Here is a 24,067-nt window from a genome sequence, read left to right as displayed (position 1 = left end):
GCTGCCGCTCTTCGTTGCAGTTGCTCTTGAGCTTCTGTCGGAAACGACATGCCATCTCGCAGCAAGGCAGCACACTTTAGTGGGCTCCCTAACAAGCTTCGTTAGCTGTTATATCTGCCTCCTCGTTTCCTTCGCTCGTTCGTACACCCAGCGGAAGGCTACAATCGTGGCCATATTTTTTTTTCTTTTTTGTTTTTGTTTTGTTTTAGCAGGAGAAGGGTGGCACACATCATTTCAATCATTATCTCTGTTGGGTACATCTTTCTAGTTGCTCAGACTGCACAACAGCTACTGGAGAAAATGATAAAAGTCCCCTATGTATCGTCCCTAACCAGCTGCTGTTCCCTCAGGATGGCAAATGGTTCTGTGTTTTATCTGGGAACATTTCTGGTGGTCAAATGTTGAGAAGTGTAACGTTTTCCGATTAACGTTTTCGACTCTTGAATAAGAAAATTGCATAAGAATTTCAGTTGGAGAGCTTTATTATTTTCCAATATGGCATATACAGGGTGAGTCACCTACCGTTACCGCTGGATATATTTCGTAAACCACATCAAATACTGACCAACCGATTCCACTGTCCGAACGTGAGGAGAGTGGCTAGTGTAACTGTTTAACACAAACCATACAAAAATGCACGGAAGTGTGTTTTTTTAACTCAAACCTACGTTTTTTTTTTAAAATGGAACCACGTTAGTTTTGTTAGCACATCTGAACATATAAACAAATACGTAATCAGTGACGTTTGTTACATGGCAAAATGTTAATTACAGCCGGAGATATTGTAACCTAAAGTTGATGCTTGAAACCTTCGACGTTCAGTTGCGTGTTGTAACAAACACGGGCCACGTTCGGCGAGCAGCATCTGCAGGAACATGCATTACTCGTCCGTGAACAATCCTCGCTGGCTCAGACAAGTAGAGCGACAGCGACCGTGGACTGTAAGTGTATGGTGCGGAATCATTGGCGATCACCTCCTTGGTCCTCACTTCATTGCAGGGGCCCAAACAGCTGCAACATACATCGCGTTTCTACAGAATGATCTGCCAACGTTGCTCGAAAATGTCCCACTGGAAACGCGTCGACGTATGTGGTATCAGCATGATGGTGCACCTGCACATTCCGCAATTAACACTAGGCTGACGCTTGACAGGATGTTCGACGGACTTTTAATAGGACGTGGAGGACGTATAAATTGGCCAGCCCGTTCTCCTGATCTTACTCTTCTGGACTTCTTTCTGTGGGGTATGTTAAAGAAGAATGTGTGCCGTGATGTGCCTACAACCCCAGAGGATATGAAGCAACGTATTGTGGCAGCCTGCGGCGACATTACACCAGATGTACTGCGGCGTGTACGACATTCATTACGCCAGAAAGTGCAGTTGTGTGCAGCAAATGATGGCCACCACATTGAACACCTATTGGCCTGACATGTCGGGACACACTCTTTTCCACTCCGTAATTGAAAACGGAAACCACGTGTGTAAGTGTACCTCACCCCTCATGGTAATGTACATGTGCGTCAGTGAAAAGACCAAAAAAAAGGTGTTAGCATGTGGACGTAATGTGCTGTTCCAGTCTCTTCTGTACCTAATGTCCATCACCGTTCCCTTTGGATCCCTACGTAATTCGGTGCTCTCCGATACACACGATCGAACAGCGGAGGAGTGGTACTCAAGCGTCAACTTTAGGTTACAATGTCTTCGGCTGTAATTAACATTTTACAATGCAACAAACGGCCCTGATTACGTATTTGTTTATATGTTCAGATGTGCTAACAAAACTAACGTGGTTCCATGTGATGTGGTTTACGAAATATATCCAGCGGTAATGTTAGGTGACTCACCATGTATACAATTACTTCTCAGAAGCCGAGGAGGACTTTCGTTCCATCTTGCCTCACAACACCAACACTAGCTAATTTCTAAAAGATATTGCTTTGTGAGAACCTCAGATGGTCTTTTGCCTCACAAATGTTGTTAAATTAGTGAAGTATTGACTGGAAAGTGACGGTGAGGAATGTGGTGACTCTGGGCTTCTATAAATGTACAACATGTCAGCACGAGGACGTGCCAACAGACGTATAATGACACTTCGCCGGTCTCCGGTCACAGCTTTTATCAACACGTTACGGAATTTGATAAATGAGCTTAACGCAAATCTCTGTTAGCTTTGAGAGCAGCTTGGTATCACGACCGTCTGTCCACAGCTGGACTTTCCCATTCCTCAAAGGTTTCGTTAGACACGGTGGATTGTACAGTGAGCTTGACATTTGTTCACTTAGCTTTCACAGCGTTGGGGGTGAATTCAGGCAATATGAAATCTGTTTTTTGTGACACTTGCTAAACAGAAAGATCTTCATGTCTTTGTTTGTGGTGCTATAGCAGGATTCTCGTCACAGATTCCCTGTGCTACCCTGAGTCGAAAAGTTCGGATCTGTTTCTCACCAGCAGATGTAAGATGTTACCTTTACGAGATTTAAGATGTTACTTTCACGAGTCGGCTCTCTGGGTAACTGCTTGTGGTACTTTTAGATTAGATTAGTACTTGTTCCATAGATCATAAATACGACACTACGCAATGATGTGGAACGTGTCAGGTTAATAAAAGGTGTCTATACAAGATATTTCATTACACAAAATGTTACATGAAATTCAATTTTTTTGTGTTGGGGAAATTACCCACTTACTATATCCAAAAATTTATCTAATGAGTAGAAGGAGTTGCCATTAAGAAATTCTTTTAATTTCCTTTTAAATGATATATAGCTATCTGTCAGACTTTGGATGCTATTAGGTATGTAACCAAAGACTTTTGTAGCAGCATAATTTACCCCCTTCTGAGCCAAAGTTAGATTTAACCTGAGTAGTGAAGATCATCCTTTCTCCTAGTGTTGTAGCCATGTACCCTGCTCTTTAAATAAGTGTCTGCAGGATGATCTTGGAGCTCGAGCAATTATTCTGATTACACGCTTTTGTGCAATGAATATTCTTTTACTCAATGATGAGTTACCTCAGAATATGATGCCATACGAAAGCCGAAAATGAAAATTGGTGTGGTAAGCTGATTTACTCATATGTATATCTCCGAAATTTGCAATGATCCTAATAGCATAAGTAGCTGAATTCAAACGTTTCAGCAGATCCTCAGTGTGTTTTTTTCCAGTCCAACCCCTCATCAATGCATATACCTAGAAATTTTGAATATTCTATCTTAGCTACCGATTTCTGATCGAAGTCTGTATTTATTAATGGTGTCATTCCATTTACTGTGTGGAACTGTATATACTGTGTTTTGTCAATATTTAATGAGTGCCCATTTGCAGAGAACCACTTAATGATTTTCTGAAAAACATCGTTTACAATTTCACCAGTTAATTCCTGTCTGTTGGGTGTGATAGCTATACTTGTATCATCGGCAAAAAGTACCAGCTTTGCATCTTGGTGAATATAGAATGGCAAGTCATTAATATATATTAAGAACAGCAGAGGACCCAAGACCGAACCTTGCGGCACCCCATTCTTGATTGTTCCACAGTTTGAGAAACCACCAGTTTTTTGCATATTATGTGAACAGTTTATTTCAACTTTCTGCTCTCTTCCAGTTAGGTATGATTTAAACCATTTGAGCGCTGCCCCATTCATACCACAGTACTTGAGCTTATCTAGAAGTATTCCATGATTTACACAATCAAAAGCCTTTGCTAGATCGCAAAAAATCCCAATGGGTGACTTCCGGTTACTCAGAGCATTTCTGATAGGGCATTTAGAAAAATTTCACACGATTCCCAGTCCGTATAACCCAGTCTCATCACTTCATCTCCGCCCAATACAACGAAAGCCGTTCAAGAATTAACGCAATACATTTCTTTTCTCGGCCGGTATCGATTGAAAAATTGTGGGATTTGTTGCGAGACATCATGAAATATCTCCGCTTCAGCTCCTATGGTTTCATGAAGTTCCGATAAGTGGCGGTGCTATACGTAGTCTTCCTAATGGCGTATGTAACACAGCTGCGTTCCGAATAGAGATCTGCCATTGAGATCCTTTTGTCGGAAAATGAGAGCATCTCAGATATTCATAGGCGATTATGCACTGAAGAGCCAACCAAATTGGTACACCTGCCTAATATCGTGTAGGGTACCCCGCGAGGACGCAGAAGTGCTGCAACACGACGTGTCATGGATTCGACTGATGTCTGAAGTACTGCTGGAAGGAACTGATATCACGAACACTGCAGGACTGTCCATAAATTCGTAAGAGTTCGAGAGGGTGGAGATCTCTTCTGGACAACACGTTGTGGGAAGGTACCACTCCGCGTAAATGCGCCCTCATATGTAAATAGGGTGGATAGCACATATCCCCGAGGCGTGGTTACTTGGTGACTAACCCAGTGACAACACTGCTCCTGATGTGGGGAGTCTGTCACTAGTAAGCCCTGCACACGCTGTAAATGATAAGGGTAGTAACAATTGTCATGGAGAATGTTCGGTACAGTCATCTGGCTTACCCTGTACTGGTGTGCCGACACGGTGGTGGCCTTCCACAGTGTCAATCACATTTTCCTCCAAGTCTGGTGTCAGAATATTTCGGGTATGACTTTTATGATTCCCTCCTCCTGGAAACGACTCTGTCTCAGACAAATGGCGAAACACTGTTGTAAACATTGAATACTGTGGTGGTTGTCGGAGACGATAGGTCTCCTGATACAACCTTGCTTAACACAGCCCATTACCATTTGCCTTTCCGTAAGTAAACATGACGTCATCAAGCTCTCAGTTGGAATACAGAACCATTGTGTACAACGACGCATCACACTCACTACAAGGTGAGTCAGCAAGAGAAGTGAACCGGACACAACATTACCAGTTACTATGGCAGGAGAGGCCACTAGGGCATGACGTATCAGGATTAGTACTACCCTCTAGGAGGAAAGCATGCACACTGTAACTATGGCTGCATGTGCGCTAAACTACAGTCTGTGTTACAAAGTATGACTGAATAAATAGTATCTAGCATGGAAACCATCCATTTCTGGACATAAGTTCATTAGACCTTTTTCTGTCCATATCCTCTCATCGATCAATGCCTGGAGTTTGCACATGTTGTAAACAATCACCCTAATCGAGTATGGTGGATTGTAGGACAGTCTGCAGGGTTTCCAGGTCAGTTGTGTTAAGAGGCCAGCTTTCCTTAGTGTAAAATGGTGGGAAATTCAGAAATACATGTGATAGTACCGATTTCTGCCGATAGTATGTTATCTGTAATGAAAAAAAGTCGCCTCACCATTTCTCTCATGTCACAATCCAACTATCCTAATAAAAATGGGAACAATTTTGAAAAAGCAAGAAGCACACTTATGCTTTTGCCCTCACTGAAAAATAGTGGGAAATTATAAATTATTCTAAGCTTAAAATGGTCTATGGCTCATATTTACATACCATGGCACACTGTTATTTCAGTTGTTCTGACAGGTAATTTGAAAACTCATTCACTCTTGCACCGTGAGACAACTCCTGCTATTGAATGTCCAAGCACTATGCTTTTTTTAATTCACCACCAAAAAATTAATGTGCGATAGGAAGTGGCAGCTATTAAACCAGCTGACCTTGTTCGTAGCCAAGTCTTACACATGCATGCACATCCAAAATAACACTCAATCGTACTTCTTAGCAACACATTATCCACAGTATCGTATTTACCAGTCAATACTACGCCAGGGAGATTAAATTATTACCCCTGTGTCAGAATTACATTATGTGCACGAGTGCATGTTATAGAAACATAGATGGCATCATACGGAAGTTTGGGTGTGGCTGCGTATTATGCCCAGATAGTCAAAGAGGATAAGGGGATCACTCCAGTGAAGTGAAAAACCTGGGTTCGACTCCCAGTTTCGCACAAATTTTCGTTGTTGCCACTCCATCACACAACTGAAGGTCCACATTCGCAACTCAAATACATTTCTTGTATTTATTTATGGCTTAGTCACCGCAGTGCCAGGAACATTGTATAGTACTTCTTAGCAACACAGACACTGCAATATCCTATGAAAACGAATAGTTGCAATGATCTGATAGATACGCATCTATAAGCACAGTATAGAGAAAGGATGCTCCCACAGATTTTCTAAATTATTTCTGATGGATGCCTGTATGGTTCCTTCTACAAGAGCGCTAGTAACGGTGGTCTTTTTTGCTGGTCAAGATTGTAAACGATCATGAGAGTGTTGGGAAATGAGTACTGAAATAGACATGTGTGCCGAATTTTAGGTTGTGGAACACTGAGATGTATTGGTCTGTAATTAGGCTTTGAAATGTTTCCAACAATCCATCAGGGCTGTGGGTACTGCAGTGTCAGCATATCAGAGTGACGAGTGATACATGATGTTGAAAAGCAAGAGCTCACTCAGTATGGGCGAAAACTGTTGATGGAGACGTTATCGGTCTCCGTAAGGACATGACAACATGTTAGCAGCTAACTCATCATATAGTGCCTTTATAGACGTTAGATTGGTTGTCATGTAAGTCAGTAGAATGGAATCTTGATCACGCAAATGTGGTGTGAAACACCCAAATGGTATTCTTATTTTCTGTGCAGTATACGGAGTAAATCTGATACGTTCTAAAACCCATCATTGTAGCTCTTTAGCCAAGGAATATTTAAATCATACAACGAAGTGCATGATACTGGATGGCAAATGTCTTTTATTCATATACACAGTGTTCATTTTAACTGAAGACATTGAAATATCTCGAAAACTACATATCTGATCAGTACAAATTATAATTTGTTTGTCTCGGAGAGGGACGTACAATGATACCTCACTACTATGCGAGGGTGGCGGGGACAACATCGAAATCTTCAATGGGAACTCTCATTTTCTATTGCAGATTACAATTATACAGCAAAATCTATATACATTTTGTCTGAAGCATTTTCTTCATTCCGTCAAAGATGACGCTGTAATCGAAGGAACAGAAATGGGTTCACAATCGTAATTTATGACATGCTACTCAATGGCGCTTGAATATAAAACCACACGTGGGACCCCATCTCCAAGCTGCAAGGGTAGGACAGGCTGGTATTTCTTAAAGTTCATTTGGAAACCTCATTCGCAACGTTGTATTCCTCCGAGAAATTGAACAGAAGACTACTCGACGCGCCTCTATGGCCTTGGATAGAGGCTAACGCTAACCTACTCCAATACACTTAGTGATTCGCTTCCCAGATGACAGTACACAGGACAGACGCATATATGAGGGGATGTCAGCAGTCTGCTGCGGTCGACCATGTCTTCACGGCCTGTTGGCACTTGCTGCTACGCCTCATCTTTTACTAAATGTCTTCACAGAAGAAATCCGGCAACGTCAAATCCAGGGACCTAGTGGGCCAATTAATGGGACCACTTCCGCCTATCCACCGACCAGTATAAACACGGTCTATTAGTTACCATGTTTAATTGAGTAATGCACTGGGCAACCGTCACGCTGAAACAACATTCATTGTCGAACGTTCAGGGCAACATCCTGCAGTAATACCGATAGTTCCTGTTCCGGTGCTCGCTTATTTCCAGGTCCGTATCGATCTTAGAACTGAGTTTTCACTCAGATGGCGCTTTGGCGTTAGGCGGTTGTTTCCGTGTGTGGGTTAGCTGGAGGCGTGTGAGGCGATGAGAGGTGGCTGCCTTGGCGTGAAGACGGCTCGACTCGGCTGGGGTTGTTTGCGTCTGGACGCCGAGTGGGGCCCGATGGGAAGACCGGACCGTGATTTTACGGTTAATAGTGTGGACAGCGGCGTGGTGTGCCGTTTAACTTGATTCGCAAGGGGAGCAAAATCTCGCCTGTTGTAGTTTGTCGAGCCTGAGTTTGAAATACCTTCTATGTGCGGCGGGATGTCATTTCGTCGTCCTGCCTCTCCGTCGCTGGGATTGCTATCCTCGTTTACCGTCCCATGGATGTACACTCCTGGAAATTGAAATAAGAACACCATGAATTCATTGTCCCAGGAAGGGGAAACTTTATTGACACATTCCTGGGGTCAGATACATCACATGATCACACTGACAGAACCACAGGCACATAGACACAGGCAACAGAGCATGCACAATGTCGGCACTAGTACAGTGTATATCCAACTTTCGCAGCAATGCAGGCTGCTATTCTCCCATGGAGACGATCGTAGAGATGCTGGATGTAGTCCTGTGGAACGGCTTGCCATGCCATTTCCACCTGGCGCCTCAGTTGGACCAGCGTTCGTGCTGGACGTGCAGACCGCGTGAGACGACGCTTCATCCAGTCCCAAACATGCTCAATGGGGACAGATCCGGAGATCTTGCTGGCCAGGGTAGTTGACTTACACCTTCTAGAGCACGTTGGGTGGCACGGGATACATGCGGACGTGCATTGTCCTGTTGGAACAGCAAGTTCCCTTGCCGGTCTAGGAATGGTAGAACGATGGGTTCGATGACGGTTTGGATGTACCGTGCACTATTCAGTGTCCCCTCGACGATCACCAGAGGTGTACAGCCAGTGTAGGAGATCGCTCCCCACACCATGATGCCGGGTGTTGGCTCTGTGTTCCTCGGTCGTATGCAGTCCTGATTGTGGCGCTCACCTGCACGGCGCCAAACACGCATACGACCATCATTGGCACCAAGGCAGAAGCGACTCTCATCGCTGAAGACGACACGTCTCCATTCGTCCCTCCATTCACGCCTGTCGCGACACCACTGGAGGCGGGCTGCACAATGTTGGGGCGTGAGCGGAAGACGGCCTAACGGTGTGCGGGACGGTAGCCCAGCTTCATGGAGACGGTTGCGAATGGTCCTCGCCGATACCCCAGGAGCAACAGTGTCCCTAATTTGCTGGGAAGTGGCGGTGCGGTCCCCTACGGCGCTGCGTAGGATCCTACGGTCTTGGCGTGCATCCGAGCGTCGCTGCGGTCCGGTCGCAGGTGACAGGCACGTGCACCTTCCGCCGACCACCGGCGACAACATCGATGTACTGTGGAGACCTCACGCCCCACGTGTTGAGCAATTCGGCGGTACGTCCTCCGGCCTCCCGCATGCCCTCTATACGCCCTCGCTCAAAGTCCGTCAACTGCACATACGGTTCACGTCGACGCTGTCGCGGCATGCTACCAGTGTTAAAGACTGCGATGGAGCTCCGTATGCCACGGCAAACTGGCTGACACTGACGGCGGCGGTGCACAAATGCTGCGCAGCTAGCGCCATTCGACGGCCAACACCGCGGTTCCTGGTGTGTCCGCTGTGCCGTGCGTGTGATCATTGCTTGTACAGCCCTCTCGCAGTGTCCGGAGCAAGTATGGTGGGTCTGACACACCGGTGTCAATGTGTTCTTTTTTCCATTTCCAGGAGTGTATATGGACGGGGTACGCTGCTCTCCATACTCTAGTAGACGCTGGTGATGGAAGTGCGTCATTCAGCGGCACGTTAGTCTGGGTGCTTTAAGCTTGATCTTAAAGTGCAGAGTCTTCGAGTGGCACTCCTTAGACTGGAGTTTATCTTGTCCTGTGGTGCTTCCGCTTTCCATCAACAAAGGCTAAGCTTGATTCGGCACTCTGTGCGACGCTTGGCACCTCGGCAGGCGGGTCGGAGCCACCTTCGTCACTAAACGGAAGCCTTTGGACTGAGAGGTCTTATGTTTTGCATATTGTTCGTAAATTGTTGTTTTGGTATTAAGTTGGCTGAGGATTCTTACTGATTTCCCGGGATTTGGTCTGTTGTCCGGCCTGGACTAGGTCTCGTTATTTTAAAAGTCGGCCCTTGTTTTGCCTGAGTACGATTTTGGTTTAGTGCCTGGTGGTTGTGGTAGTACACCGAGTCGCGGTGGCTGTGGCTGTGTTGCGTTTTGTATGGGGCTGTGTGCTCGGAGCCGTGGAGTACCATTTGTGTGAACTGCTTCACTGGGGAGTACTGATCGGGCCATTCTTCGTTTTCTTTGTATGAAATAATTTTATTATGATTTTAAAGAAACATTATCACTTAACTGATTTAATTCTTGTTGCGTTAATTGCAACTTGGGTACTGAAAAATTTAGTAGTGTATTAACGGTAGATTTAATAGTGGCACATGCCCCTTTACCTTTCGTAATCTGTTAATTACCGAAAGACCTTCAACTCATACTCATATGATGTGATTTTCTTAAATTATTGTATTTTTATGTCATGTTATTGTTTTTTTTTAAATTTGCTGATTACTGGTGTACTGTTCCAAGTATTAAAAAGTTTCAGGTAGCTATTACTTGGGCGGAATTCGCGGAACGGCAACGGAGAAAGTAGTTGCGTGCCTTACGTGTCCGTTGTTGGCGCGGCCTGGTGTCCGTTGTTTGTTTTGTTGCATCTGAGTTAAGTATTGTGTTGCCTGCGCCCTTCTTCTCATAAACATTTCCTTCAAGACACTTTAGTTAATTTTATGCTAGCATTATTTTAATTTCTTACATTGGTAAAATTGTGGGGCCTTCATTGTGCACACTGTTTGTCATAATGTCTCATATATCATGATGTTCTTGTGTAATGGTGCAATAAATGGATGATTGTCATTTCTGTTGGCACCTTTCATGCCTAATTTCTTGTCCGTATTGGTACACTATCCTTGTACTTGTGTTGGTAAACCACAACAGTTCCTGTTTCAAAAACGTTCGATATTTGCGTCCATTATACGCGTCATCAACATTATGCGGATCAATGAGTTTGTTCCCTGTGATGCCACACCATACGTAAACGGACCAAGGACATTGACGGTCAGCTTGCCGTAGCCGGTGGGAATTGTCTACACTCCAGTGATACATGTTACGCCCGATGCATGGTTTGTGAATGTAGACTCACCTGAAACCAGTACGTCGGCAAAGAACGCGGGGGCCATTTGCATTTGTTAACGCGCTCTTTCGCAAAACGCTACCTGGTCATGGAAGTGGGTACCATGACATTCTTGATGCAGTGACTCCTGGTATGAATGTTACTTACGATGATGCAGTATAGTGGCAATACTATGGACATACCGGAATAGTGGTGTAAATGCCGGGTCCTTATTAGTGGCTTGTGATGCACTACCGCTAGAAGCGCTATTTTCTTAGCTGTAAAACGTTTGCTTCCTTTCCTTATGACGGTCTCTACGCTGCCATAAAGGCGTTCACAAGGTTGTAAGAGAACGAAGCAGAGAGAGCTATAACTGGGAATGTCTCGGCACGCAAGGCAACAGTAGCCTCAACATTTCTCCTGCATTCTCCCTAAATCAGAATCATTTAATTTATTTCTTCTGTGTTTGATTCATTCATCGTCCACTTGGACGTCTGTTCTTCAAATGATAGGTAGGTATGCAGGTAATAAAAACTTTGGAAGAATTTTAATACTTACAGCCGCTATCTGCCCTACGTCTGCACGATACGTGAGTTCCGGTAGCAGTCCACTGCCTGTTACGATACGTCAATAGTTCGCTATGTGACCAAGCTGGTGCGTTGAGGTATGACATACTGACCTGTCCTATCCTCGCAGCATAGAGATGGGGTCTCACGTGCCATTGGAGCTTCAGGGGCCACTGAGTAGCATGTTATAAATTACTATTGTGTACCCTTTTCTATTCCATCTGTACCGGAACGAAGAAAATGCTTCAGACAAAATGTATATAGACATTGCTGAGTGAGACCTGATACTTAGGGAAAGGTAGGATTCGGTGTGGACAGGGCCGTAATAAGTTACCATTGGTTGCTCAGTTTTTTAAAAAAAATCACGTAGATTTTATTTGGAAACAATTGCAAATAAAGTTGACAACAAGGAACAATTATCAAATATGACTGTTAAGACACAATGTTTAATTAAAAAATTCTTAATCAAGTTGCACTCACGGTTGAAGGCCTTGTTGACCAGAAATTCAAATTATTTGTCAACTGAGGACCCCAATAGCAATAAGTCAAAAACAATTTGATGACTGAAGCCGCTACAGTGTGGAACTGCGCGACCGCTACTGTCGCAGGTTCGAATCCTGCCTCAGGCATGGATGTGTGTGATGTCCTTAGGTTGGTTAGGTTTAAGTAGTTCTAAGTTCTAGGGGACTGATGACCTCAGAAGTTAAGTTCTATAGTTCTCAGAGCCATTTGAACCATTTTTTTGATGGCTGAAGGCCTGGATAGCAGTTGAACCTTTCCAAGAAACAGTTAAACTTTTCCTAGAGATACTAAAATATTTTTAAAAAAACACAATCATCAAATTTCGCTATTAATAAACAATTTCTAATCAGAAATTCTTAAGTTGCTTTCACGGCTGAAGGCCTTATTGATATGAAATTCAAATTATTTATCGGCTGAAGGTCCCAAGAGTAATAACTGAAAAAACAGTTGGACGGCTGAGGGCTAGGATAGCATATGTCTGAGAAGCAGTTAAACTTCTTCGAGAGATATTTAAGGAACAATCACCAACATTTCAGTGTTAAGTTGTTTTGGCTAATAAAAATTTCTTAAGGCAAGTTACATTCATGGCTAATGGCCTTATTAACAAGAAATTCAAATTCTTTGTCGGCTCAACGCCCAAAAAGTAATTTCGGGTTCCGCTGAATAGGTCAGGAGTTCACTACACTCAGCTGGCGGCTACACGGGTAGCGGAGGCTGTGTGGCGTGGACTGGGCGGTTTTTTAGGTTAGAAGGCCTCGGGAAAGTGCGGGATGGGCTGCAATGTCAAAGGGTGCTTGGCAATTACAGGATGTGCTTGGATCAAGGAACAGTCGGAATTATAGTTGTAAATTGTTGTAGTTGCGCTGGAAAAGTCCCTGAGCTTCAAGCGCTAATAGAAAGCACAGAAGCTGATATCGTTATAGTTACAGAAAGCTGGCTAAAGCCTGAATTAAGTTCTGCATAAATTTTTACTAAGTCTCAGACGGTGTTCAGGAAAGATATTAGGCAGAATTGGTGGTGGAGTGTTTGTGTCTGTCAGTAGTGGTTTATCTTGTAGTGAAGTCGAAGTAGATACTCCGTGCGAATTGGTGTGGGTGGAGGTTATACTTAACAGCCGAATTAAGTTAATAATTGGCTCCTTCTACCGACCCCCAGACTCCGATGATACAGTTGCGGAACAGTTCAGAGAAAGTTTGAATCTCGTAACAAATAAATACCCCACTCATACGTAAATGATGAGACAGGCAGCCAAGAGTTGTATTCAATTAACCGAATGGCAATTCAAACTAGTGACCGTTTAAACGCAGACCAACATTCTTGCAAAATCTACCTAACAGCTGATAACCAATACAACGATGGAATAACCCAGGCAAGGCGGAACCGGCGGACAGCACTGCGTCTTCAGAATCAGAAGCAGAAGGAACCACTGCAACCAAAATGTCCAAAAGAAGTTATATATCCGAACCACAATCAAGGAGGCTGTCGAACAGCACGCCTTACCGGACAGCAGCGGCAAGGCGAGGAAAGGTCCACTGCCGCGAAAATACGCTAATCTCCAGGGAAGGTAACTGGGCCGTTACTGGCTACTTGGCAGAAAAATACCGCTGGTTGAACTTCACCAATAATAACACAAGGAAATCAATGATTAATAATAAGATGTAGAGGACAGCTCATTAATTTCGCCAACTCCAAACACTCCACTCGCTCGTTTCAGCGTCCATGTGAACAACAACGCATGAACAAACGGCGTGATCTCAAAATTGTGGAGGTTTCACTACTGGGTTAATGTTAACTCAAACGTGCTGGGTCGGGTGGACAACGAGGTTGTGGACCTCGTAACTACAGTCCCTCGATCCGGCAGTGCCGGCGTGCCACCAGCGGTCCCAGCATGTTCTCCGTTGCCGGACCTCAATGCTGCTCCGTCCCAGGCAAACTCCCCCAACACACTCCGACCCGGAAAACACTTGACGTCTCCCCAAAGATAGTACCACCCTACTAGATATCGATAACCACTGCTGCTGCCACTCGCGGACAGACAACGCTAGCAAACGTAGTGGCGTCAGTAAACACAAGAAGAAAACGAGACGCCACTACCCCTATTACATGATGCCAACCTAATTACGGCACCAGCGCGAGCCGCAACACGGCTCACCGTGCGAACGTAATCTGCTATAAGAAACGGGATTTCACACTGAAGATTTCAAAGTTGCCGCCCGCCGCCCGTCACCCACGCTGTGTGGGGTCCACTGTTGTATCATTGGATGTCCACCTCGGAGACAAACAAATTTTAATCATTAGTTGTTTTGATCGGATACATAGTTTTCGAGATATTTCAATGTCTTCAGTTAAAATGAACACCCTGGATACGTAAACAGTTCAGCGGATAGTGTCAGCAGCGCTATAAAAATGTTTGGTCACAATGCTGTTGTGTAGAAGAAAGCACCACTGGTGCGCAGTTATAAAAGTTGTCCTAAGATACAACATCTTGGATTGGTCTTCTGTATTCTATACCAGGGACAAATGATCCGGCAATCATGCAGTCTACCCAATTACATCAGGTCTGCCGTCTTGGAGTCTATACATAGAGAAAGTGACCTGGGAATCATACTGGCTAGCCCAGTATCCAAGCATACGTCGTTTGGATCGCCTTCTTGGAATCTGACAGTACAGGGTAAGGGGAAAACCCACTAGGATAACTGGATTAGGTCATCAATTTGAATTATTTCAATTTCTCGTCATTTTATACAAAGGGGGGAGGAATGGCGGAGAAAGCCACTAATAATGCACGACTTCATTGTTGAGACCAGAGGATGAAGGCGTTTATTTGGCAACAATGGCAGAGTGGGCGAGAATTGGTGTAACTCCCATAATCTAGACTGCTCTAGTATTTTAGTCATTTTACTCTTTACTTACTCCAGTGAGAGAGAGAGAATATGTGTGTAAATTTTAGAAAAAAATTATGATTATTTTGTTATAAATTTTCAACTTCTCATCACAGGACATCATCATAAATTTCAACTCAGCTGCATTATATTTCTTATCGTCAATACATCACGGGAAAATGAAATTTTCTTACTGTCACGGGTTGCCAGCATTAGTGATAATAAACAAAGTGTGTTCACAAAGAAGTTCGTACGTTCGTTTGAGCAGTGCTGCTTCTCTTGTGTTACTGCAGTCATTTCATAAATTCACAACGCTCCTTCTGACAAGCAACGAACTATTTATGTTTCTAAGTAGAAACATCTATAATTTTTGTGATTTTGTGTAGTGCGCTTATTGATATTAGGCTACCTTTAAACAAATTTTAGTTATGAGCAACTTTTCTATTGGATGTACAGTAAAATATGCATCACTTCTGAGAATTTTAATGTGAAACCATGAGGTCAAATACGTTCAGCGGTGTTAGCGTTTTATTTGAATGCTGTTTATGAATCACCTTCCCTCTACTTATCTATTGCATTCGACAATTATTCGTCCATGTATTTTGTGAATATTGCAAATATTATACTAATAACGTGCAGAATAAATGATTGAATGAATGTGTGATTGTTTTCAGGATCCAAGATGAAAACTGTTTCCAGAATAACGGCTTGCCGACAAACAAATATCTGCCATTTTTTACATCTCATGCAGACGGTAACGGTAGCAAACGTTTTCAGTGCCTACAGCTATTATTTCATTATGATTACCAGAGCGCAAGTGAAAATAAAACTGGTGCACCTGTAATAATTAATATCCGCGCAGTTGCAAATTAGAAATTGCGAGTCTGTTATTCAAGCAACAGAGTACCAGTTAACATACTCTCACTCTCAGATATATCAATAATTTTCTTTTTCAGTGTAAATCTTCTCCTGATTCGGAAAGGGAGAGTTATTTAGTCCTGCAGCACCATAGAGGAGTATGTGATTAATTAAAGGAACAGAGAGATTGTTTGGCCAGTTTTGATGAGACCATCTTCAGAAACTGCTGTATGTCGTGCCAAAGTCATATTTCCCACCCCACCCCCCCCCCCCACCCCACCCCCGCGGATCTATTCCAGGATCGCGCGAGCGAAAAACGACTGTCTGAACGCCTCAGTACGAGCTCTAATTTCCCTTATCTTTGAATGGTGACCAATGCGCGATTTGGCAGTTGGTGTTAATAATATATGCTCTACAATCCCGCCCGCATCTTGTGGTCGTGGGGTAGCGTTCTCGCTTCCGGCGCCCGGGTTCCCGGGTTCGATTTCCGGCGAGGTCAGGGATTTTCTCTGCCTCGTGATGGCTGGGTGTTGTGTGATGTACTTAGGTTAGTTAGGTTTAAGTAATTCTAAGTTCTAGGGGACCGATGACCATAGATGTTAAGTCCCATAGTGCTCAGAGCCATTTGAACCATTTGATTTTCGCTTTGTTATACGCAGTAGGTTACACTTACTAATATTTAGAGATAACTACTAGCCATTACATCATGAATTTATTTTCTGCAAATCTTCATTAATTTGGTCACTACTTTCGTGTGATACTTCTTTCCCGTAGAGTACAGCGTCATCGGCAAACAGTGTAATGCCGCTGTGAATACCATCAACCTGATCGTTTTATGTAAATCTTGAAAAGCAGCGGACCTATTACGCTGCCCTTTTGCACACCTGTAGTTACGCTTGTTTCTGTTGAAGTCACCCCATTCGGGACGACATACTGTTCTCTGTCTGTTAGAAAACTTTCTATCCAACAGCATACGTCATCGGATAGACCGTAAGCGCGCACTTTTTGGGGCAAGAGACAGTGCGGAACTGAGTCGAACGCCTTCCGGAAGTAGAGAAATATGTCATCAACCTGGGAGCCGGTATCTATAGCCTGCCTGTTACGATACGTCAATAGTTCGCTATGTGGCCAAGCTGGTGCGTTGAGGTATCTATAGCCTGCTGTATTTCATGCACAAAGAGGGCAAGCTGTGTCTCGCATGATCGCTGTTTCCTAAAACCGTGCTGGTTTCTGCAGGTAAGCTTCTCAGAGTCTACAAAGATCATTATGTCTGAACACAAAATATGCTCCATGATTCTACAACAAATCTGTATAGATAATCTCTACTCCTACGAAATGAAATAATCGTGTTGCCGGGAGGCCCCATCCGGGGAAGTTCGGACGTAGGGTTGCAAGTCTTATTTCAGGTGACACCACATTGGGCGACTTGTGTGATGATGATCAATAGATGACGAGGACAACACCACACCCAGTCCACGAGCGGAAAAAGTGTCTAATCCGGTCGGGAATCGAACCCGGAGAGACTGCATAGTAGGCAAACACGTTACCGCCCAGCTAAACAGGCGAACTTAATTCCTATAACTTAAACATATCGCTGTGTATATACAAACAGCTTTTTACAGGAGTGTGTTTGGTGTGTTTGGGCCTTGGCCGAGTTCACATTCATTGATACTTTGTCTATAATAGAAGTAAGTGTCGTAAAGTCACATACCGTTGTGTGTAGATGTTTTTATGTGAGGCACACGTTTTCCGACGTGCTTAGAGAAAAAGGAAGACAAACCTGTTGGAAGGTATCCACACACTGTAGACTGCGGAGCGTGATTTGAGGCTGGTAAAAAAAAATCCATATTGTTATGAGTACCCGATTGGTCTACTATTCCTAAAAGGTATACTTGTGTGTGGCGACCTAAACTCGCCCCGTATGTACTGTTAAAAAGTTTAATGAGTTAATTACAAATAATATCAATTTTCTTTCTGACATAACCGATAAAGTGACTTTCATTCACTATTCAACTACTACACCGAGGTCCTGTTCCTTTCCGTAGCTTAAATAGTTCGTTATATACGAAAAAAATTCAAAATTTAGAGAATTACAGTAACATTTGGTTAGTGATTACCATTCAGCACGACTGTTGAGAGACAAGGAAATTTCAAACACCAGGAATTTCAATGGCATTCGACCTTATATTGCCACGTAAAGCACGTAATCATAAACAAGTGGCAAAATAACATAAGCAACACAATTTTTTGAAACTTCCTGGCAGATTGTGTGCCGGAACGAGACTCAAACTCGGGACCTTTGCTTTTCGCGGGCAAGTGCTCTACCGACTGAGCTACCCAAGCACGACTCACGCCCTGTCCTCACAGCTTTACTTCTGCCAGTACCTCGTCTCCTACCTTACAAACTTCACAGAATCTCTCCTCCTAACCTTGCAGAACTAGCACTCCTGGAAGAAAGGATATTGCGGAGACATGGCTTAGCCACAGTCTAGGGGATGTTTCCCGAATGAAACTTTCACTCTACAGCGGAGTGTGCGCTGATATGAAACTTCCTGGTAGATTAAAACTGTGTGCCGGACCGAGACTCGAAATCAGGACCTTTGCATTTCGCGGGCAAGTGCTCTACCGACTGAGCTACCCAAGCACGACTCACGACACGTCCTCACAGCTTTAATTCCGCCAGTACCTCGTCTCCTATCTTCCAAACTTTACAGAAGCTCTCCTGCGAACCTTGCAGAACTAGCACTCCTGGAAGAAAGGATAATGCGGAGACATGGCTTAGCCACAGGCTGGGGGATGTTTCTAGAGTGAAACTTCACTCTACAGCAGAGTGTGCACTGACATGAAACTTTCTGGCAGATTAAAACTTGCCCACGAAATGCAAAGGTTCCGAGTTCGAGTCTCGGTCCGGCACACAGTTTTTGTATTAGACAAAACTATGCACAAATGTTTATTGTCACTCTATGACAAGAGACTAGTATCTTGTTCTGCATCTACATCTACATGTACATGGATACTCTGAAAATCACGCTAGGTGCCTAGCAAAGGGTTCATCGAACCACCTTCACAATAATTTTCTACTATTCCAATCTATAACAGAGCGCGGAAAAATGGAAACATATACCTTTCCGTACAAGCACTGATTTCCTGTATTTTACTATGATGATCGTTTCGATTTTCGCATTCGAAGGATATAGTTGGTAATTGAAATTTCCTGAGAAGATTCCGCTGCAACAAAAAGCGCCTTTGTTTTAATGATGTCCATCCCAAATCCTGTACGATTTCAGTGACAGTCTCTCCCCTATTTTGCGGCGATGCAAAACGAACTTTCTCGATGTATTCCGTCAATTCTATCTGGTAAGGATTCCACACCGCGCGGCAGTATTCTAAAAGAGGACAGACAACCTTAGTGTAGGCAGTCTCTTTAGTAGATCTGTTACATTTTTTAAATGTCCTGCCAATAAAAGGCAGTCTTCGGTTTGCCTTTCCCACCACATTTACCTTGTGTTTACCCAATTTAAGTTGTTCGTATTTGTAAATAGTAGGCTTCAGATGAATTTACGGCCTTTAGATTTGATTTATCACGTAGTCGAAGTTTAACGGGTTCCTTTTAGCACTCGAGTCCGCCGCTCATGGTCTCGCGGTAGCGTTCTCGCTTCCCGAGCACAGGGGTCCCGGGTTCGATTCCCGGTGGGGTCGGGGTTTTCACCTGCCTCGAGATGACTGGGTGTCGTGTCGTCTTCATCACTCATCACCATTGCGGTCGGAGGAAGGCAACGTCAAACCACCTCCACTAGGACCTTGCCTAGTACGGCGGTGTGTGTCTCCCGCATCGTTCTCCTACTCTCTGTCAAGCAGCATGGGACTTCATTTCCATTCCACTTTAGCACTCGCGTGGATGACATCACGCTTTTCATTATTAAGGGCCAATTGCCAATTTTCGCACCATACAGATGTCTCTTATAAGTCGTTTAGCAACTTTTTTTTCTTTGATGTTTTGATCAAGTGATACGTTAATGTTCAGTCACAGTAGTAAATACTCATGGCATCCCTGTGAACGTGCACGTTGTTTGAGCTGTAATAAAGTGATCTAACATTTTACGTGTTGTAATAGCATCTCCGCCTCCTCTAGGAGTAAGCTAAGAACCCACCACTCTACCGATGAGTGTCATTTCGTCCAGTACAGCAAATGTCGATGAGTCTGATCGCCTGCATAGGCTTAACTAGTCTGATTACAAAGTTGGCAATATGTGATCGTTGTTCTCCTGCATGGTCCTCCCTGAGTTTCCCTAGAGTATTTTGATGTTTTCTGTGTCTCATATAAAGCATTTAATTCTGTCTGAGCCAACACAGGAATTATTAGCTTCAGCTGCAGCAGAGTGAATGACTGGTGCTCACTGTCCAACAAATGACTGAGTTACTATCGCTGCAGGACGCACCGCCACTGATTGCTGCACTCGAGTTTCCGCCATTCAGTAGTAAGGAAAAGGATTGGGCAGAGTATTGAGCACAGATGGACGTCCATTTCGCAGCATGCAACCGTACAGATATGGCGCACAATACCTTTTCCTTTCAACGGCCAGATCCAACGTGTACCATCTGTGGATAAAACTGTACCCCGATTCTCGTCCAGAAACAGTGGGTCATGACGAACTTGTTCGTCTGTTCAGTGAATATTATGACGCCGAGGGCCATTTCGCTGCACTGAGGAGGTTTAAATTTTTTCCGTCTCGAGAAGCTGCTTGCACAAACTTTAGACCAGTGAACTGTTGAACTAGAGGGCTCACAAGAAATTGGATGTTTATGTTGTCTTGCTAACTTACTTATAGTGCTGCAATGTTACGTGATGCAATCACACAAAATGTGTAACACGTATTTATTTCTGCTGCTATTCTCAAACTTGTGGATCCTGATCTGAAAACAGTTCTGCCTGTTGTGGAATCGCAAACTATTGCGGAAGCAACTGAACTTTGTTTTCGAAGTCCGTGTATTTCTGTTTTTAAAAAAAGGTTCAAAGGGCTCTGAGCACTATGGGACTCAACTTCTGAGGTCATTTGTCCCCTAGAACTTAGAACTAGTTGAACCTAACTAACCCAAGGACGTCGCACACATCCATGCCCGAGGCAGGATTCGAACCTGCGACCGTAGCGGTCTCGCGGTTCCAGACAGAACCGCACGGCCACTTTGGCCGGCTCTGTTTTTAAAGTCCACAATATATTCAGTCTAAATTTCACGCTAATGTTGAAGTGAATGAACATTTGGACTCAGACTAGCAATAAACGTAGAGGTAAAAAGTTTGAGTCTGATGGTAGCCGATGTGTACTCAGAGGTGCCGAATTGAAAATATTTTTGGGGAGGGCAAGAATCATTTTATTGGGTACTGTTTTTGACAGATAACTTTGCCTTTCCTCCTACATGTTTGACTCTCCAAACCAGTCCAATTTGCAGATGACATCAGTATATTGATTGAAGGTGGAAACAGAAAGGCTGTATGCTGAAGTCACAAATGAAAAGATTTCAGAGTTGTTTGTGAGGAATAAGCTACTGATTAACCCTTAAAAAAAGAAAAAGAACCGCCACTATACAGTCCCGTACGCAGCAAAATTAAAAATCCATTTAAACCAAATATTTCTTTGGAAAACCAAAAAATTAAGTGTCACTGAAACAAAATTGCTTTGTATATCTACAAGACAATCTGAAATGGAATTCCCACATCCCATTCTTAAATTCTAAGCTATCTAAAATGACCTATGCAATGAGAATTATATGGTACAACACAAGTGCTGAAGGAGAGAGGTGTATTATGCACGCATACCCTTTTGAGTTACGACATCTTATTCTTGGGAAATTCCCCTCACAGCATAACAACTTTCAAGAAACAAAAAAAGATTGTGAGGATAATGAAAAATGCAAACAGCTGAAAATCATGCAAACTACGATTGGATGGCGACTAGCTCCTACCCTTCGACTCGCTGAAACGTCAATCACAATGTCATTTCAGTCGGAGTATAGATCAGTAGTGGTACAAAACAAATACATAAATAAATTTGAAGAAACATACCATAATTTTTGATAGCAAATGTACTCCTCTGCATATGAACTCGTTACATATGGGATCAAGGTCGAGATTCATCGATTCATCTCTATGGGCGTTGAGAAGGCCGATGGCATTAAGACAATCCTGCCTCATTATAAACGATGATACGTTTTCACCCTCCGCAGACAAGAAAACGATTGCTCAGCGGTGCAGGACGTTACCGGAATCGTCAGCACTGCACGTATGAATTTCACTAGTTCAGGCAGTAAGTCGAACAGGTGGTTTTCCTGTTTTAAGTATTTCAATATGTCATCCAACGATCTAATATTCGCAGAATCACTACTTTGGATAATCTCATGAAACATGCTTCAGTGGAAAAGCAAGCGTTCTTTTTCTATATCTGATTCGTAGAAAGGTAAAATATCAATGAATGTTTGTTGTCACCAAGAATAAATTGTTCAATTTAATTTACAAACATGAATTATTGAGTTTTGAACTGTGGTTCCAAGAAGCTGATGTTTATATCCACTGTTTCATAATACAATCTTCTATATTTGTCACATACTTCACTGAATGTTTCCACAGATGAATTGATGGAGTCATCGTATTTCTTAGTGACTTTTCTTCTATGGGGTAATTTTGGGGAATCAACATCCATATCGTGATATTTTGAAGTTACTTCACCCCACAATGATTCAAAACTGTTTCTCATAAATTTAATACAAGTTACAAGAGTGGAAATCATCTTATTGGCCTCCTCCAAGTGTAGGGATTTCCTCTGTAGTGCTATGTTTACGGTATCAACGTGACCAAACAGTTTTACCAAAAGTGATAACATGAAAAAGAAGTCATATATCTGCATATTAATGAAAAAGCCATTTGCTTTGGCCCCAGTGTCTGAATTGTCGTTTCTTGAAAGATTTAGAAAAAAATCCTGAAGTTCTGTGTAGTTGGACAAAACTGAAGACATTGCCAAGTATCTTACGACCCACCTTGTAGGATAGAGTCGTTTCAAATTTGTAGAGGCATCTGCCTTCAGGTGAGCAAAAAGATCTAATCTTTTAGGTGAATCCCTCACAAAATGCATCAAGTCCTTCATAACATTCAGTGTATTTCAACATTCTGGAACTGCTTTCGAATGTGTCTTGAAGTGTTAGATTTAAACATTGTGCAAGGCAGTGCGCAATCGTAGCTCTCGTCTCCATTTCCATAAACTTTGCCTGGACACCATTATATATACCGGCCATGTTAGCTGAACCGTCAAAGCATTGGTCCCTACAATCAGATGTAGGCTAATCGTCTTAAAATGTGGATAATAATATCAAACAGAGCCTTAGCTGTAGCATCAACAAATCTTATACAGATACTAAATTACTCTTTGTTGGCTATATCTGTTGTATCATCTGCAATTATTGCAAAATACTCTGCACTCTTGATATCCCCCAATAATTTTCTAAGAATTGTATGACTTAAAATGGCCATAATTTCGTTTTGCACATCATGGGATGTCCATTTGTAAATTTCGCTCTGTCAGCATATTAAAAGTAGCTGGTTATCTTCACATCGAAGGCGTAATAAATTGTCAAAGTTACCTGTTTCATAAGTATGCCCACATACTGCAAGCGCCTGCACTGCTAAATAACGGAAGGAAGATATGATTTCTAGTAAACAAGCTCGGTTTTCTTTCATATGTGTCAGTTTTCCATTGGAAATCTGGCTAAATACACTGACATTCGATTCTAAGGATTTGAATTTCAGTATAGCTTCTCTGTGGCAGCCCGGTGTTTCATGTGCTTTCAACTTTTCTACCCCTTTCTTCCAGTTAGAAAATCCAGTTTCGATGAAAGTTTTTTCCACTTTGTGAGAAAACTGAAAACGATTTTTTTCCGGGAACAGCGTTTTTTGTCACCGCCACAGTTCCGTCACTATCTGTGTCTTTGTTGTCACACACAGCACCACTAACACTGGGTCTATCTTCACCATCGCTAACACTTGCCACATTGTCACAGTTCTTCCTAATTATAAACTTGTCCATTTTAAACTGGACACTAAGGGACGAAAGATTAACAACTGCACCTAGTCACAGTAAGACTAACTCACCACTGGCGATGCTCAGCTCCGGAATATTTACGTTCGCTGCCAACATTAGCTGCGGCCTGCGTTAGAGTACTGAGCGCCTAACAAGAAGTAGCCATGTAACAATAGTGTTGATTATTGTCAGGGCCGGCTCTAGGGAGGGGCGGGAGGGGCGAACCGTGCCATCGCCCAGGGCGGTAGATTTTTGGGGGCGGCAAATCCATCTTGCGTAAATGAAGGAATGTGACAATAAATTGGAAATACAAATTATTCATAAAATCAAGGGTCTTATTGAAAATTATCTATGGT

Source organism: Schistocerca gregaria, chromosome 7, assembly GCF_023897955.1.
Source record: "Schistocerca gregaria isolate iqSchGreg1 chromosome 7, iqSchGreg1.2, whole genome shotgun sequence".
Classification (NCBI taxonomy): domain Eukaryota; kingdom Metazoa; phylum Arthropoda; class Insecta; order Orthoptera; family Acrididae; genus Schistocerca; species Schistocerca gregaria.
Note: the sequence above shows the minus strand (reverse complement) of the source record.